We start from the raw sequence: 19054 nt of genomic DNA on the forward strand, positions 1-19054 counted from the left end.
CTACAACGGTAACTCCCGGCGATCGCAATCGCATATAAATTGAACATATCAGTCTATTCTACAACGACAATGTTGCGGACGTGCCCACATTGTTCTGTGCTGTTTTCACTGGTAGACAGCGTTTCTCCGTCCACGACGCCAGCTGAGTGACAATGGACATTGCTATGTTAGTGTGCAAAAATGCCAAACAATGGAAGGTGACAATGTACCTTTTGACTCCAATTGGAAGCGGTATTTTCACAAACCAGGGTACACCCGAGCCACGGCAATTCCATCCGTTGAATATGTGTTTAATCACTTTCGACGAGACAAACGCGCTGTGCGCAAATACGATAGCTTCGCAACTCATGCAGCTGGCTGCATCCCCTAACGTACCACGTCGCCTCCCAAGCATCATATCACGCCAGCAATGGACAATACTGGCGCGGCAGTTCTATCACTACGAACATCGACCTGGGAGTCTTCTGGCCATTGGACGCACCTCAAACTACCGCCTTTCTGGCCATACCAACCTAATTTGTGTTTTTCCATCTCGGACAGCATATTCACATCGGGTGAAATCACCCATCTTGTGCCTGATCACACGTTACGAACCGTGCGGATTGTAAAACTACACCTGCAAGTGTAACTGGCGATGGTCGCTCATGAAGATGATCCTTTGGACGCACGCCTTAAGCTATCCGATCAGATATACTCGGTCATACAACAAGAAAAAGCAATAATAATGTTGACAAGAATCGCGATGGGCACGAGTCACAACTTCAACGGCAGTACAAGCATTGGTCCGCCAGCTACCAGTCGAGTTTCTGCCGACCCCAGTTGACTCTGGCGTCATTATACCTGGCCGGAGCGTTGACCTTCGCATGACATCAACGAGTCCCTACTTTCCTGCCATCCATGCAGCACCCCGCACCTGCACAGAATAGCGCTTATTGCGTCACGCCTGCACCTGAACATATCGCCATCTGTTTCGTGCCTGGACCTACGCAGCATGTCACCGAGCACACTGCACCTGTCAACTACGCCATGTTCGCACCTCCGCAACACGCCGCTGACCATGGTGCAATTGTGCAGAACTCTTTCCACTGGTATTATGCAACATATGCTGCTGCCGCACTTAACTACAGCCCACTATACAATTTTCCAAACTAAACGCAGGATTCGCTGAGGTGCATCGGACCGTGCTGGATGTCTAAGTCGCCTCGACACTCACAGAGACAACAGATTGCACCAGCCCTCCTCACTTCACGGTAACACAATTTTTGTGTCTAGCTACACCAGTGGCTGACTATGCCCCGTCAGTGCAGGCTCCGAGGTCAGCACCTTGCCGTCCTCTTCGTCAGGTGCAACTCCCGTCTACGTACCGATCAATCTCTGTACGTCGAACGATTTGACAATTCAAGTCTACAGTTCAGAGATCCTCGCACTCGATCTCGGCTTCACCAAACAGTTCATCTGAACATTTATCAGCGCAGATGTGACAGAACCCATTATTGGTGTCGATTTTGTCGCACACTTCAGCTTGGTCCTGGACCTATCCAGCGGCAGGCTCATACACACGACCATTGACAGTTTCACCACCAGCTTCCATGACTGTGTCCCTTTTACGGCTCAGCATAACAGCGTAGCCCTCTCAGCATCCCAACCCCCATTTCCTGCAGACACGCCCGACAGTCATCATCAATTCCTTCATGAGGACATTTTCATGACGAATCAATTGCAACACATTCAACGACTTTCTTCTGTCATGCATAAAGCGAACTTTCATTCATGCCACGACAGGAACAGCGTCAGAGATAAGACTCAAGGTGTCGAATGCAAACTCCTCATGACACATTAGTACATCGATTGATTACGCCAACAGCCTCCACTTGTTGCCTCCTCCTTGCTGACACACTCACAACATGGCGACTTGGCACTTCTTTCACCACCCATGGCGATGGTAACAACATCACTCCGATTGGTCACTTTAAAGGTTAGTACAGGATTGCTCGTCTGCTCAGCCCCCACTGAGTTTTTGAGTGACCCCTCAAAGTATATCTCAGACAGTGCTCCGTTAAGAATGGAACAGTCCATAAAATCATCTCCACATCCAGCCCACAGTGTGTTACAGACCATGTCGATTACCGCCTGACTAACCAAGGGTTGCCGAAGGGACAGTGGATGAACTCTTACAAAAAGGCCTATTCCACTCCTCTGATACTTCGTGGGTTTCACCCATAAAGACGGTTTTGCCAGGCTGTGCAGCAACTACAGAATCCTTAAGGCTCACACTACCATAAACAGATGACAGATGACATTCTAAAAACAACCATAAACATGCTATTCAGTCTATTCGAATTTATGTTCATGCGGTATGGACTAAAAAACACGGCACAGTCACGACAATGTGTTATCAATGGTTTACTCTTGAAGCACCCATTTCCTTATGCCACCTCAAACAACTTTTTTATAGCCTCTCTCACAACGGCGTCATAATAAAAAAATGTCACCCCCACTTGAAAGAAGTCGTCTTCCTCAGACACAATGTAAACGCGTCGGGAATAAGGACTACACACCAAAACGTCGAAATTGTCTGACAGCTGCCTCCAACACGAGACTATCAAAAATTATGCACAATCCTAGCCACGATAAATTTCTGCAGAAAACATCTCCCACATCCAGCATCTTTGCAAAACACCTCCAAACAAACCCTTGCTGGCAAACCTAACTCCAGCAAACGTAAACTTCTGTGGGTGAACCAGATGCAGGCATCAAAGACTGCTTTACACGCGTCATCACCCTGGAAACACCTCCTCCCCGATGCACAGCTCGTCGCAACAGCAGAAGATAAGCGACTCTCTTATTAAAGCTGTATTACAAAAAGCGATAGCGAGTGTCCAGTAGCTGCTCTGGGTCTTCTTTCACAAACTCAGTCCATTCCAAAGCAAATGGTCCACCTACGACATGCTGCTCATCGTGATCCACGAGATAGTACGATATTTGAGGCAAGAAGGTGAAACGAGTTCATAATTACACTCCTGGAAATGGAAAAAAGAACACATTTACACCGGTGTCAGACCCACCATACTTGCACCGGACACTGCGAGAGGGCTGTACAAGCAATGATCACACGCATGGCACAGCGGACTCACCAGGAACCGCGGTGTTGGCCGTCGAATAGCGCTAGCTGCGCAGCATTTGTGCACCGCCGCAGTCAGTGTCAGCCAGTTTGCCGTGGCATACGGAGCTCCATCGCAGTCTTTAACACTGGTAGCATGCCGCGACAGCGTGGACGTGAACCGTATGTGCAGTTGACGGACTTTGAGCGAGGGCGTATAGTGCGCATGCGGGAGGCCGGGTGGACGTACCGCCGAATTGCTCAACACGTGGGGCGTGAGGTCTCCACAGTACATCGATGTTGTCGCCAGTGGTCGGCGGAAGGTGCACGTGCCCGTCGACCTGGGACCGGACCGCAGCGACGCACGGATGCACGCCAAGACTGTAGGATCCTACACAGTGCCGTAGGGGACCGCACCGCCACTTCCCATCAAATTAGGGACACTATTGCTCCTGGGGTATCGGCGAGGACCATTCGCAACCGTCTCCATGAAGCTGGGCTACGGTCCCGCACACCGTTAGGCCGTCTTCCGCTCACGCTCCAACATCGTGCAGCCCGCCTCCAGTGGTGTCGCGACAGGCGTGAATGGAGGGACGAATGGAGACGTGTCGTCTTCAGCGATGAGAGTCGCTTCTGCCTTGGTGCCAATGATGGTTGTATGCGTGTTTGGCGCCGTGCAGGTGAGCGCCACAATCAGGACTGCATACGACCGAGGCACACAGGGCCAACACCCGGCATCATGGTGTGGGGAGCGATCTCCTACACTGGCCGTACACCTCTGGTGATCGTCGAGGGGACACTGAATAGTGCACGGTACATCCAAACCGTCATCGAACCCATCGTTCTGCCATTCCTTGACCGGCAAGGGAACTTGCTGTTCCAACAGGACAATGCACGTCCACATGTATCCCGTGCCACCCAACGTGCTCTAGAAGGTGTAAGTCAATTACCCTGGCCAGCAAGATCTCCGGATCTGTCCCCCATTGAGCATGTTTGGGACTGGATGAAACGTCGTCTCACGCGGTCTGCACGTCCAGCACGAACGCTGGTCCAACTGAGGCGCCAGGTGGAAATGGCATGGCAAGCCGTTCCACAGGACTACATCCAGCATCTCTACGATCGTCTCCATGGGAGAATAGCAGCCTGCATTGCTGCGAAAGGTGGATATACACTGTACTAGTGCCGACATTGTGCATGCTCTGTTGCCTGTGTCTATGTGCCTGTGGTTCTGTCAGTGTGATCATGTGATGTATCTGACCCCAGGAATGTGTCAATAAAGTTTCCCCTTCCTGGGACAATGAATTCACGGTGTTCTTATTTCAATTTCCAGGAGTGTATTTTAAAAGACGTACGGAAACACATTTGTGACCTTCAGTTATCTGATTGCGAGTTTTAAAATATCCTCTAACATCTCCATCCAAGAATCACCATGATTCTTGCCTAACATGTTGGCAATGAGCAAACGCAAAATTCCTATATAACAAAATTGAAAAGAATAGCATCAGATGTTTTACAGAAATGGTAGAATACTTAAACATAAGCACATGATTACAAAAGTTATGTACATAATAGGAAATTGATAAGTTGTGCAATATAATCAAGAAAAAATAATAAACAGGTATCATCTTGTGTATATAAACACTGATAACCACCTGACAATGACAGCATTTGACAGGATAACAAAATGTTATTTATAGTTCTTCAAGAGTGTAAAAAAAGTGTCTCAGCTGAGTAGGTATAAATGTTACATAGAACTGCAAATAGTGCAAAGAGAGAGAAAATAAATATACAAGTATCATTGTGCTGGTGAACACTCAAAACTAGCTGCCATTGGCAGTAGTTCATTTGACACGACAACAAAATGTTATATACAGTTATTGAACAGAAAAAAAATCATCTGGCAACAGAAAATCAGTTAAAGAAACACAAGCTTTCGGTGCAACAGACTTAGGGAAACATACACTATGTCCACTGATAACTACACCAAAAATGTTGATATTTTCATTTGACGACACACAGGTTTGAGGTGTACGTATGCTCAGGGACTCATTACGTACATTGTGTCCACTGATAACCACACCAAAATGTTTAGTATGTCACTCGTTTTCATATTCAGATAAAGATCAATCAGTAGTAATAGTATACGGCACAAGTATACCTTGTTGAGTACCAAAGAATTCATTACGATCAACAAGCATTGACGTCACATCCCTTTCGGGAAAACAGGTTCTCATAATTGACATAGGAGATCAAAAGTCTCATATATGACACAGTAACAGAAACAAATCATAGAAGTAATAAATGAAGAATAATAAGTTATATGCACTTCAATATAAAGGTCAGCATTATGTGAATAGGCACATAAGCTCAGTGCTCAGTAAATGACTCATAAGTGCATGACCACAGATAATAACATACGTGTGGAAAGTTCCCTGAAGTACAGTTGTAAACATGGAGTTTAGCCCAATGACGTAGTGGCAAACTGTAGTGCCTCGAGAATTTCGGTGTACGCTCTAGAGACACTCGGCTTTCCACCGTCTCGAACACTCGATATTTTAAGTACGAGGGTGATAGAGTGGAAATGTGTCTACCTCGCCGCCGATTTCTGCGTGCAGGATAGGCCTGTCTCGGGAGAATACTGCAATAGTGACGGTCGATCGGCGCGGACAAGTTTTTTGCAGCGCGCGCCATAGAAGCTGTATGTCCAGTACAAGGAGCACGCACGCTCTATTCCTTGATGGTGTAATGACTGTGTTGTTGTGAACAAATGAATTTTGTACTGAACAAAAGACATTTACATTTGACTTTCTGGTGTTGGACTTGCGAGAAGCAAGATAGATACGAAGCCCACACCTACTACAGTAGTACAAGTTTATATGCCAACTAGCTCTGCAGATGATGAAGAAATTGAAGAAATGTACGATGAAATAAAAGAAATTGTTCAGATAGTGAAGGGAGACGAATCTATTGGTTATGACATGTAGATTAAAACTGAAGAAACTGCAAAAATGTGGGAAATTAAGGAGATGGGACCTGGATAAACTGAAAGAACCAGAGGTTGTACAGAGTTTCAGGGAGAGCATAAGGGGACAATTGACAGGAATAGGGGAAAGAAATACAGTAGAAGAAGAATGGGTAGCTCTGAGGGATGAAGTAGTGAAGGCAGCACAGGATAAAGTAGGTAAAAAGACAAGGGCTACTAGAAATCCTTGGGTTACAGAAGAAATATTGAATTTAATTGATGAAAGGAGAAAATATAAAAATGCAGTAAATGAAGCAGGCAAAAAGGAATACAGACGTCTCAAAAATGAGATCGACAGGAAGTGCAAAATGGCTAAACAGGGATGGCTAGAGGACAAATGTAAGGATGTAGCAGCTTATCTTACTAGGGGTAAGATAGATACTGCCTACAGGAAAATTAAAGAGACCTTTGGAGAGAAGAGAACCACGTGTATGAATATCAAGAGCTCAGATGGCAACCCAGTTCTAAGCAAAGAAGGGAAGGTGGAAGGAGTATATAGAAGGTTTATACAAGGGTGATGTACTTGAGGACAATATTATGGAAATGGAGGAGGATGTAGATGAAGACGAAATGGGAGATACGATACTGCGTGAAGAGTTTGACAGAGCATTGAAAGACCTTAGTCGAAACAAGGCCCCCGGAGTAGACAACATTCCATTAGAACTACTGACAGCCTTGGGAGAGCCAGTCATGACAAAACTCTACCAGCTGGTGAGCAAGATGTATGAGACAGGCGAAATACCCTCAGACTTCAAGAAGAATATAATAATTCCAATCCCAAAGAAAGCAGGTGTTGACAGATGTGAAAATTACCGAACTATCAGTTTAATAAGTCACAGCTGCAAAATACTAACGCGAATTCTTTACAGACGAATGGAAAAACTGGTAGATGGAGACCTCGGGGAGGATCAGTTTGGATTCCGTCGAAATGTTGGAACACGTGAGGCAATACTGACCTTACGACTTATCTTAGAAGAAAGATTAAGAAAAGGCAAACCTACGTTTCTAGCATTTGTAGACTTAGAGAAAGCTTTTGACAATGTTGACTGGAATACTCTTTTTCAAATTCTAAAGGTGGCAGGGGTAAAATACAGGGAGCGAAAGGCTATTTACAATTTGTACAGAAACCAGATGGCAGTCATAAAAGTCGAGGGGCATGAAAGGGAAGCAGTGGTTGGGAAAGGAGTGAGACAGGGTTGTAGCCTCTCCCCGATGTTATTCAATCTGTATATTGAGCAAGCAGTAAAGGAAACAAAAGAAAAATTTGGAGTAGGTATTAAAATTCATGGAGACGAAGTAAAAACTTTGAGGTTCGCCGATGACATTGTAATTCTGTCAGAGACGGCAAAGGACTTGGAAGAGCAGTTGAACGGAATGGACAGTGTCTTGAAAGGAGGATATAAGATGAACATCAACAAAAGCAAAACGAGGATAATGGAATGTAGTCAAATTAAATCGGGTGATGCTGAGGTAATTAGATTAGGAAATGAGACACTTCAAGTAGTAAAGGAGTTTTGCTATTTAGGAAGTAAAATAACTGATGATGGTCGAAGTAGAGAGGATATAAAATGTAGACTGGCAATGGCAAGGAAAGCGTTTCTGAAGAAGAAAAATTTGTTAACATCGAATATAGATTTACGTATCAGGAAGTCGTTTCTGAAAGTATTTGTTTGGAGTGTAGCCATGTATGGAAGTGAAACATGGACGATAACTAGTTTGGACAAGAAGAGAATAGAAGCTTTCGAAATGTGGTGCTACAGAAGAATACTGAAGATAAGGTGGATAGATCACGTAACTAATGAGGAGGTATTGAATAGGATTGGGGAGAAGAGAAGTTTGTGGCGCAACTTGACTAGAAGAAGGGATCGGTTGGTAGGACATGTTTTGAGGCATCAAGGGATCACAAATTTAGCGTTGGAGGGCAGCGTGGAGGGTAAAAATCGTAGAGGGAGACCGAGAGATGAGTACACTAAGCAGATTCAGAAGGATGTAGGTTGCAGTAGGTACTGGGAGATGAAGCAGCTTGCACAGGATAGAGTAGCATGGAGAGCTGCATCAAACCAGTCTCAGGACTGAAGACAACAACAACAACAGGGGTTGTTAAACCAAACATATTGTAATGGCATCTGTTAGTATCTAATGGTCCAAGACGGGGTTGACTCCGAGAGCTGAACGCTTGTGTGAAACTTGTGAAGTTGTTTTATTGTGGAGATGAAAATATAACAGAGTTGAACAAAAGTAACCTGAGACTACACAACCATTACAAGAGCAGAAAAGAAGTCTATTTTGAAATTCCCTTAAACAGCTATAGTCATCGGAGAAGAAGAGTTTGTGAAGATCGAAGCAGCCGTCTGACCCGAGAAGAAGATCGGTTGCACACAATACGTGAGTGAACTGCGAGAGACGTGTGAGTCTTGCACCCAAGTACCACACTGTCTCTTGTCGTCCGAAAACCGTTAGAAAACTAGTTCTGTACAAATTCACTTTCTAATAGTAGTACACAGCATACCACAGAGTACATGTCTTGATCCAGAACATACAAAATATGTGACTCATAACATCATTGAATGACATACAGATGTGTCCAAAGACATTAATGGCTCTGAGCACTATGGGACTTAACAGCTATGGTCATCAGTCCCCTAGAACTTAGAACTACTTAAACCTAACTAACCTAAGGACAACACACAACACCCAGCCATCACGAGGCAGAGAAAATCCCTGACCCCGCCGGGAATCGAACCCGGGAACCCGGGCGCGGGAAGCGAGAACGCTTCCGCACGACCACGAGATGCGGGCAATTAATGGTGACATATCTCAAAAAAAGTTACAATTAGTCTTAGGTCCCAGAATTGATACATACATAGTATTTCATGTCATTTAATTTATCATACAACAGAAAATTTGCATTACTCGAAGCTACATTTAGATATGCAGTAAAATTACAGGTAAACAATCAAAATATGAAGTTCAATAATCCAAGCGCTCATCTGTTTTAGGTTCTACTAATATATGTAAATATAAAAAAACGACTTCATTTTCGTCTCCAACTCGTCAGTGAATAGATTTTCGGGTCTGTTATTCTCATGTGACCGAGAAACTACTGGAGAGGTATGCCTTACGATCGGGTCATAAATCAGTCATCGATCGCCAACGGCTTATCATCGAAAGCCCGAGTTTTTAGTGTAATCTGATGCGACAAGAAGAACAGTCTGTCGTGCATTGTTTTTCCCTATTCTTAATACTTAATCTTGACCGATAGCTTGTGAGTCCCAGTCTACCTTTGCTGCTAAGGAAGCGCTTTATGATTTTTTTTTGATGTACCTACATTTATCGTAACCTACTGTCTTCACTGCAGTTTTATCTTTTCGGTGTAACAATATATCTACGTTACACATATAGTTATATGATACCAGAAATTCATTGCAGTATGCTACAGTTTTTCCTGAAGTGAATTTGAAGCCTCCTTCCTCTACAGCAGATCTTTCCGAGGGTGTCGAGTAGTAGCGAGGCTAGTCAGTTCAGAATGTAAAGAAAATGAAAAAAATTTTTGATAAAATGTGTATTGAAACGTATTGTATCTGAGAACTGGTGATTAGCGTATAATTATACTGTACTTGGAAATGAAGAACAAAAACCAATATTTTTTAAAATATCATTTGTTAAGGTATGATGTCTCAATGTTGTTGAAAGAGTGTCTCATGAAACTGTATGTACATCTAACGACAAAAAGAAACCTTCTAATACTATCGAAGACATGCGCAGAAAAATGTAAAAGCTTAGCGGTAAGTGTTGCCATCTGTTGCTGGTACGCGAACTGTCAAAACTGACATTGATCTCACCATCAGTGATATTCAGGGGTGAGACAAATGTTAATTTTGGTAGTTCCCGCACACAGCAATAGATGGAAACACTTACCTCTAAGCTTTTACATTTGTCTGCGCTTGCCTTCTCTAAGCTTTTACATTTGAGGGTTAGCCCTTCTTTCTGCGCAAGTCTTCAGTCTATTGAAAAAACTGCGCAGCACGATGGAATATCCAAATTGGGCAGAAATCGGTAGATGTGATGTGCATGTAGAGCCAAACAAATGGTTACAGTTTCAGAAAAATTGGATGATTTGTTCAATAGAAAAAACTTCACATATTGAGCAAGTCAACGACGGGCTGGTCCACCTCTGATCCTTATGCAAGCAGTTATTCGGCTTGGCATTGATTATAAATTTGTGGGATCTCCAGACAGATGGCATGTTAAATTCTGTCCAATTTGTGCGTTAGATCATCAACATCCCGAGCTGGTTCGAAGGCCCTGCTCATAGTTCTAGATATGTTCTCAAATGGGGAGAGATCCAGAGACCTTGCTGGCCAAAGTAGGGTTTGGTAAGCTCGAAAACAAGCAGTATAAACTCTTGCCGTGTGTGGGCGGACCTTATCTTGCTGAAACGAAGGCCCAGGATTGCTTGCCATTAAGGTCAAAAATGGAGGCGTAGGAAATTGTCAATGCAGCGCTGTGCTGTTAGAATGCTGCGAATGGCAACTACAGGGGTCCTGCGATGAAAGGAAATGACATCCCAGACCATCATTCCTGGTTGGCAGGCCATATGTTTGGGAATCAACATCCCAAGGGAAAGGGTGGTTTTATTGACCCTTTCTATGCCACCTCCTGTGGCCTTTTCTGGGCAATTGTGAGCGCTAATGTGTCTGTAATTTTTCCTAGGCCACCCACAGGAATACCCCTGTATCAATACTGTGGTCTCGGCTGTGACCATCATCGTAGAGGCGTCAAAGGAAGGGATGAAATGCGAATAAGAGGGGATGTGTCGACTTTCTCATGGTGCGGCACGCTCGCGGTGGCGCTAGGTAGAATTGTGGTGACATTTGGAGCGAATGTGACATCATTAACCCACTTTACACCCCACGTGAACTACTGGGCTCTGACATTTTTACCCATGTGTCGACAGCTTGCTGTTTGAAGCGTTGTTGAGCCCGAGGGTGAAGTCGCAGAGCACCACGCTTTTGCACCATTACAGAGGAAGATTGGAGACGCCTTCATGTCAAATTTCAAACTTCTACATCTACATCTACATACATGCTCCGCAATCCACCATACGGTGCGTCGTGGAGGGTACATTGTACCCCAACTAGCATCTTCTCTCCCTGTTCCAGTCCCAAATAGAACGAGGGAAAAATGACTGTCTATATGTCTCTGTACGAGCCCTAATCTCTCTTATCTTATCTTTGTGGTCTTTCCGCGAAATATAAGTTGGCGGCAGTAAAATTGTACTGAAGTCAGCTTCAAATGCTGGTTCTCTAAATTTCCTCAGTAGCGATTCACGAAAAGAACGCCTCCTTTCCTCTAGAGACTCCCACCCGAGTTCCTGAAGCATTTCCGTAACACTCGCGTGATGATCAAACCTACCAGTAACAAACCTGCCAGTCCGCTTCTGAATTCCTTCTATGTCCTCCCTCAATCCGACCTGATAGGAATCCCAAGCGCTTGAGCAGTACTCAAGAATAGGTCGTATTAGTGTTTTATAAGCGGTCCCCTTTACAGATGAACCACATCTTCAAAAATTCTACCAATGAACCGAAGACGACTATCTGTCTTCCTCACAATTGCAATTACATGCCTGTGCCACTTCATATCGCTCTGGAATGTTACGCCCAAATATTTAATCGACGTGACTGTGTCAAGCGCTACACTACTGATGGAGTATTCAAACATTACGGGGTTCTTTTTCCTATTCATCTGCATTAATTTATTAATTTGCATATATATATATATATATATATATATATATATATATATATATATATATATATATATATATATATATATATATATATATATATAGAGTTAGCTGCCATTCTTTACACCAATCACAAATCCTGCCCAAGTCATCTTGTATCCTCCCATAGGCACTCAATGACGATACCTTCCCGTACACCACAGCATCATCAACAAACAGCCGCACATTGCTATCCACCCTATCCAAAAGATCGTTTATGTAGATAGAAAACAACAGCGGACCTACCACACTTCCCTGCGGCACTCCAGATGATACCCTCACCTCCGATGAACACTCACCATCGAGGACAACGTACTGGGTACTGTTACTTAAGAAGTCTTCGAGCCACTTACATATTTGGGAAGCAATCCCATATGCTCGTACCTTAGTTAGGAGTCTGGAGTGGGGCACCGAGTCAAACGCTTTCCGAAAGTCAAGGAATATGGCATCCGTCTTCTACCCTTCATCCATGGTTCGCAAGATATCATGTGAAAAAAGGGCGAGTTGCGTTTCGCAGGAGCGATGCTTTCTAAAGCCGTGCTGATGCATGGACAGCAACTTCTCTGTCTCAAGGAAATTCATTATATTCTAACTGAGAATATGTTCGTGAATCCTGCAACAACCCGAAGTTAAAGATATTGGTCTGTAGTTTTGAGGATCCGTTCTTCTACCCTTCTTATATGCAGGCGTCACGTGCGCTTTTTTCCAGTCGCTCGGGAATTTACGTTGGGCAAGAGATTCGCGATAAATGCAAGCTAAGTAAGGAACCAATGCAGTAGAGTACTCTCTCTAAAACCGAATTGAAACCCCAATTGCAACAGAAATAGGAGACAATTATGGCTTTTCAGACAATAAACTTTTAATCGCGTTGCGCGGTATAGATGTTATCACGTTAATTTTTCTTTATTACTGTGACGTGATAGGTCTGGAGTGCGAATTATTATTTCAGTCTAAGATTCACTCCAAAAATTTCACAAAAAGTAAGATACGAAAGTAACAACAAACGAAACCAGACGGATGCACCACATGAATGTAACAAAACAAAATTCAAACGGTCAGATGCTTTACATGTGCAAACTGTCCTAGGTTCTATTTTGAGAAAACAGAACATTTAACAATAGACACCAATGATACATGTCAGTTCTGTAGCAAACTGTAGACCAAAAGACACCAGTTTTAAATCAGTCTAACTTCATAGGCTTCCACAAGCAAACAACAACAACTAAACAACGTTATAGTGGAACGTGTAGGCAACTGGTGCACACCACATTCATTTTCAATGATCGGTTGCCACACGAATTATGCAAACTTTCTCAATATTCGACGATGAGATTTTCTTCGTGAGGCGGCGCTGTAGTGTCATTCAGATTAACTCAACAGTCTGCTGGCACGACAGGCTTTCTATATCATGATCATGAAAAACCTTGAAGTCAAATATTTTTTAACATTCTGTATTACATTTGTGAAGACCAGATAAATAATATTAAACAGTTATAAATCATAGACAGGAGTTAAATTGATAAGTACCTTGACGACTGAGGTAAGTATGTGCAAGAATAATGGAATATATGAATTGGTTATAAACCACCGTTTAAACGACTCTTCCTCATGTCAGTGGGACTTATTTCCGGACGAGTCTAGCATTTTGCAGTTAAGTGAAGGAGCACCTAGAAGAGGCGCCTGCACGTTGTACCGCCAGCAACACATACTTGTTACCGTAGTAACCTGCAACAAGGCGGTACCACCTCCCGCAGCTTGTCCATACTGGAATAATTCGGCAATAAAATTTATACTTCAAGTTCGCAATTTGACAACGTTTAACTGATCAAATATAACGAAATTCATGCCCATTTCAAATAAAGTCTTCTTGGTAGGTTTAACCGAGAATTACGTAAAGCAAAGTGCTTTCCAAAAGCTACAGACTTTTGTCGTAAGGATATTATCACATCAGCTAATTTCAAGAACGACACATCAGAAAGTTAGGTGACGTATTAGTGGAGAAAATTTCGGATGACACGTTTTCATTTAGGAAATTTGTTACTGGTAAGTGTATAACTATCAATGCAGAAAAAAGCTCTCAAGTACTAAATAGATTTTCTGTTATCGGTTATTTTCAACTTCCTAGAGGATTCGATTTGGTGTCCTAATAGGTTTCTATGCTTGTCATTGCAGACTCATTGAAGTCTGCATCCCTGGATATGAAGACTCTAAATGCCGTTGACGGCTATTCCAATAAACCTGCTAAAGCACAGGAGCTTGGCTATGTAAACATACAAGAAAATGGGTTTACTATAATAGCTGAGGTCTCGTATTATAAGTGTTAAGTGGATGAAAGGCTCCTGTTGATGAACTGGGCATAATAACATTATCAATAACATAGTGAGTAAATTTAAAAGTTTAAGTGAGAAAACAATTTACGGGAGAACAGGGAAATAGTGATGGCTTGTAATTCCTCTACCTAAACGATGAAGATGAAGTAGAACGCATGTGTTTAGTACTGACAGAAAATCACCAATGGCAGACACTGAGGCTTAGTAATGCCTGTATTAGAAGGGCATGACTGACAAAATGATCGAAAGGCGAACGACGCAAAATGCGTAAGTCATGGAAATTTAAAGAAGATATAGACTCCATACAACGGCAGCAATTTGTCAAATATTTTTGAACCATATTACGCTAAAGTAGCTGTTAAAACAGATACCACACTGGGTTACGTCAGCAATCTGGAAAGGGAGGTGAAGAAACGAGACAAATTACTTGCGTATGAAACCCAATGGTTCGAATATGATGCTTTAGTCCGATCCACGAACGATGGCGGTTTGCGCATGACGAGGCATGGTCAAGGATTGCATTGAAGACGAATCCAAGCGACAGTTACAGTACGTGCATGTGCGTGCTATCCGCTTCAAGAAAGCGTATATTCTAAAAAAAATGGTTCAAATGGCTCTAAGCACTATGGGACTTAACATCTGGTCGCGCGGGATTAGCCGAGCGGTCTTGGGCGCTGCAGTCATGGACTATGCGACTGGTCCCGGCGGAGGTTCGAGTCCTCCCTCGGGCATGGATGTGTGTGTTTGTCCTTCGGATAATTTAGGTTAAGTAGTGTGTAAGTTTAGGGACTGATGACCTTAGCAGTTAAGTCCCATAAAATTTCACTCACATTTGAACATTTTTGAACTTAACATCTGAGGCCATCAGTCCCCTTGAGCTAGAACTACGTAAACTTAACTAACCTAAGGACATCACACACATCCATGCCCGAGGCAGGATTCGAACCGGCTACCGTAGCAGCAGCGCGGTTCCGGACTGAAGCGCCTAGAACCGCTCCGTCACAGCGGCCGACGCGTATATTCTGCAAATTATGTCTCTCGCTTGCTCATGCGGAATGTATCACTTACCACCAAGCTGCGCGGGATTAGCCGAGCGGACTCCGGAGATCTTGGGTTCGATTCCTCCTAATTTTGAAAAAAAAAAAGCGGTCTTAGGGGCTGCAATCATGGACTGTGCGGCTGGTCCCGGCGGAGGTTCGAGTCCTCCCTCTGGCATGGGTCTGTGTTTTTGTCCTTAGGATAATTTAAGTAATGTGTAAGCTTAGGGACTGATGACCTTAGCATTTACGTCCCATAAGATTTCACACACATTTGAACATTTTGAACATACCACCAACATCAGCAATGACATCTCACAACAAGTGGAATAAAAATTCACTGCACAACTCGCTATGATCACGTTTAAAGCTCGCATTAGCCACGGTATTCAGAACAGAGCGCTCAGAACACTACTGAACACTCATTGGAGGCTGGAGAGTGCGTGACGTAGTTGCGCAGAACAAGCCTAAACTCGACCGCCGTCGTTCGTGACTCCTAGATAGATGGGCAGAAGTCTTCAAGTAAGATATAGTTAACTTAGAGATGTGTTCATATTGGGACAAATTTTCAGTCGCCACACACATTCATACAAAGGGTCGTTCTAGTATACCATCGACTGGACGCCTCAAAGCGCTGCGTACTCAGAGTAAAGGTAAGGATATTCATCTATAGGAAGAGCTGCAAATTTCAGCGCGTAGTACTATCATTACTATGAGATGATGGAGGAACTGAAACAGGTTCAGGGCACTCTGCTATCTTTGGGGTGGGAAACGTTACATAAAAGACAGATAAATCAGCAATGAGCAAAGGTGTGAGGATGCAGGAGGCAATGGAAACCACTGCATCAAAAACACATTTTGTGGATCCAGAGGACACGTGACCAGTAACTGAAAAAGTGTCATAATGATCTCCCCATTGGTAAAAGATTCCGAATTAGTCCCCGATTCGGATATCCGGGAGGGGACTGCTAAAGAGAACATAAAACCATGAGAAAAAGATGGAATAACCAACGACAGGATAACGTTTTTATGTGGGAATGCCAGAGGTTTGACTGTAGTAGGAAAGCTAGCAGATCTCAAAAGGGCAATGCAAAAACTCAATCTAGATATAGTGGAGGGTCAGTGAAAAGTGTCATAATGATCTCCCCATTGGTAAAAGATTCCGAATTAGTCCCCGATTCGGATATCCGGGACGGGACTGCTAAAGAGAACATAACCATGAGAAAAAGATGGAATAACCAACGACAGGATAACGTTTTTATGTGGGAATGCCAGAGGTTTGACCGTAGTAGGAAAGCTAGCAGATCTCAAAAGGGCAATGCAAAAACTCAATCTAGATATAGTGGAGGGTCAGTGAAATGAAATGGAAAGAAGGGTTTCTGGTCAGAGAACAAAGGATAGTTATCAACAGTAGCAGAAAACGGGATGTCGGGAGAGGAATTCATTATGAATGGGAAGGTAGAGCAGAGAGTGATTTACTCTGAACAGTTCAGTAAAACGTAAATGTCATGTGGCTAGGGCTTCCCGTCGTACTCACAGTTCACCTGGTTCAAGTCTTTCGAGTTGACGCCACTTCGGAGACTTGCGTGTCGATGGGGATAAAACGATGATGATGAGGACAACACAACAGGCAGCCCCTGAGCAGCGAAAATCTCCAATCCAGCCGGGAATCGAACCCGGGCCGTTTAGGTACGACATTCCGTCGCGCTGACCACTCAGCTACCAGAGCGGACAACAGTTTAGTGATAGGGTTATACTCATCAAATAAACAATAAACCAAAGCTGGCAACCATAGTTCAGGTACATATATGCCAACGTCGCAAGCACAAGATGAAGAGGTAAAGTATACGAGGATACTGAATGGGCAATTCAGTATGTAAAAGTAGATTAAAACCTAATAATTATTGGGAGAATGGAACGCAGTTGTATCGAAAGGAATAAAGGAAAGGATTATGGGAGAATATGGGCTTTGTGGTATGAAGGAGAGAGGAGAAAGCCTAACTGAGTTCTGCAATAAATTTCAGCTGGTAGCAGCGAATACTCTGTTCAGTAATCACAAGAGGTGCAGTTATACTGGGAAGACGCCAGGAGACACGAAGATTCCAGATGAATTACATCATTCATGGTCGGATAGAGATTTCGAAATCAGGTACAGGGTTGTAAGGCGTACCCAGGATCAGATGTAAATTCAGACCATAATTTCGTACTGACGAAGAGTAGTCTGAAGTCTAAAAGAATCGCCAGGAAAAAATCAACCTGGATATAAGTGGGATAGGAACGTTTTGAAGAATAACGATGGGCGTTGGAAGTTTCCACAGTTGTAGCAACTGCGGCAATGACTACCACACTAGGCAGTTCAGTTCAAGAGGAAGGGTGACCACATTTTCTTCAGACAAAAGTGGGACTTTCATTCATTTTCTAGGCCTAAAACTGGGACAATTTTTATTTTTCGTTAAATATCACTTTTAATGCTAACATTTCTTCCTCTGCAAATATAGCCTTCACTGATATTTAGTGTGTGTGTGTGTGTGTGTGTGTGTGTGTGTGTGTGTGTGTGTGTGTACAAAACCAAACAAAGAATGGAAAGACTGGAAAGAAGTACATTTCAAGTTTTCAGAAATTTCCTTTTAAGAAATGTAACATTTATAACACAGAATGTAGAAAGACATACAGTAACAATCACTACAAAAAAAGTTCTTAGTGAACTCAAGGAATTTATGGTTTTGTGCATTCCACACTGCAATCATATTTCTTCGAAGATGAAATTACATTCAGCAACTCGAGTTTCCTAATAGGTATGAATAGAAGTCAGTGCAACTGTATTTACTGAAGTTTAAACAGGTCAGTAAAATACACTTAACGCTCCTCACCGTAAATCTATTCCTCCCATCTGTCCACTGTGACGATAGTAAGCTGAAAACTCTTCCAACATTTATTTGCATTGTGGGCAGGGAGTGAAAAGAAGTACTGCGCTATATTAAGCGATTCTCTGAACTGTTCATTACACTGGCAAGATCTGAAAAACCTACACCATTTTTCATGTGCCATCAACTGATTTCATTACTCACTGTCTGTTTTCACTTGTTGTTTTACAAATGACTGTATATGAACTATTTCATCAAATAAGAGGCTGTCATTTACTAGAATGTCCTTTTCATTTAGCCACATTAAGTTATTTTCAACTACTGACCATTCTGGTGGTTCTGTGAGCATCATCCATGAGAATAAAGAAAACTCAGCTATTCCCTGTAACCATGAGGATAAATTGTCTACTAAAGGATCATAAAACGTTGATACTGTTATGTCAAATTTCTTAACAGAGTGGTCATCACAATCATTCTGCAGTTTTTTTGTTTTATGTTTTTTTTCCCACTTAGTGGTACAACATGGTCATGTTTCCTTGAATTTAGAATACGGAATTATTCTATTTCTCACTGCTCAGAATGGATTGTTGGAAAACACTAATTTGTCCGCAGCTCGTGGTCGTGCGGTAACGTTCTCGCTTCCCACGCCCGGGTTCCCGGGTTCGATTCCCGGCGGGGTCAGGGATTTTCCCTGCCTCGTGATGACTGGGTGTTGTGTGATGTACTTAGGTTAGTTAGGTTTAAGTAGTTCTAAGTTCTAGGGGACTGATGACCATAGATATTAAGTTCTATAGTTCTCAGAGCCATGCGAACCATTTGAAAACACTAATTTGTGAATGTACAAAAAGTAAATAACATTCATTTATAGGATCACTGAAAAATCTCTTTAAGCTTGTAGGGCACTTTGAGTTAGACT

Source organism: Schistocerca gregaria, chromosome 1, assembly GCF_023897955.1.
Source record: "Schistocerca gregaria isolate iqSchGreg1 chromosome 1, iqSchGreg1.2, whole genome shotgun sequence".
Classification (NCBI taxonomy): Eukaryota; Metazoa; Arthropoda; class Insecta; order Orthoptera; family Acrididae; genus Schistocerca; species Schistocerca gregaria.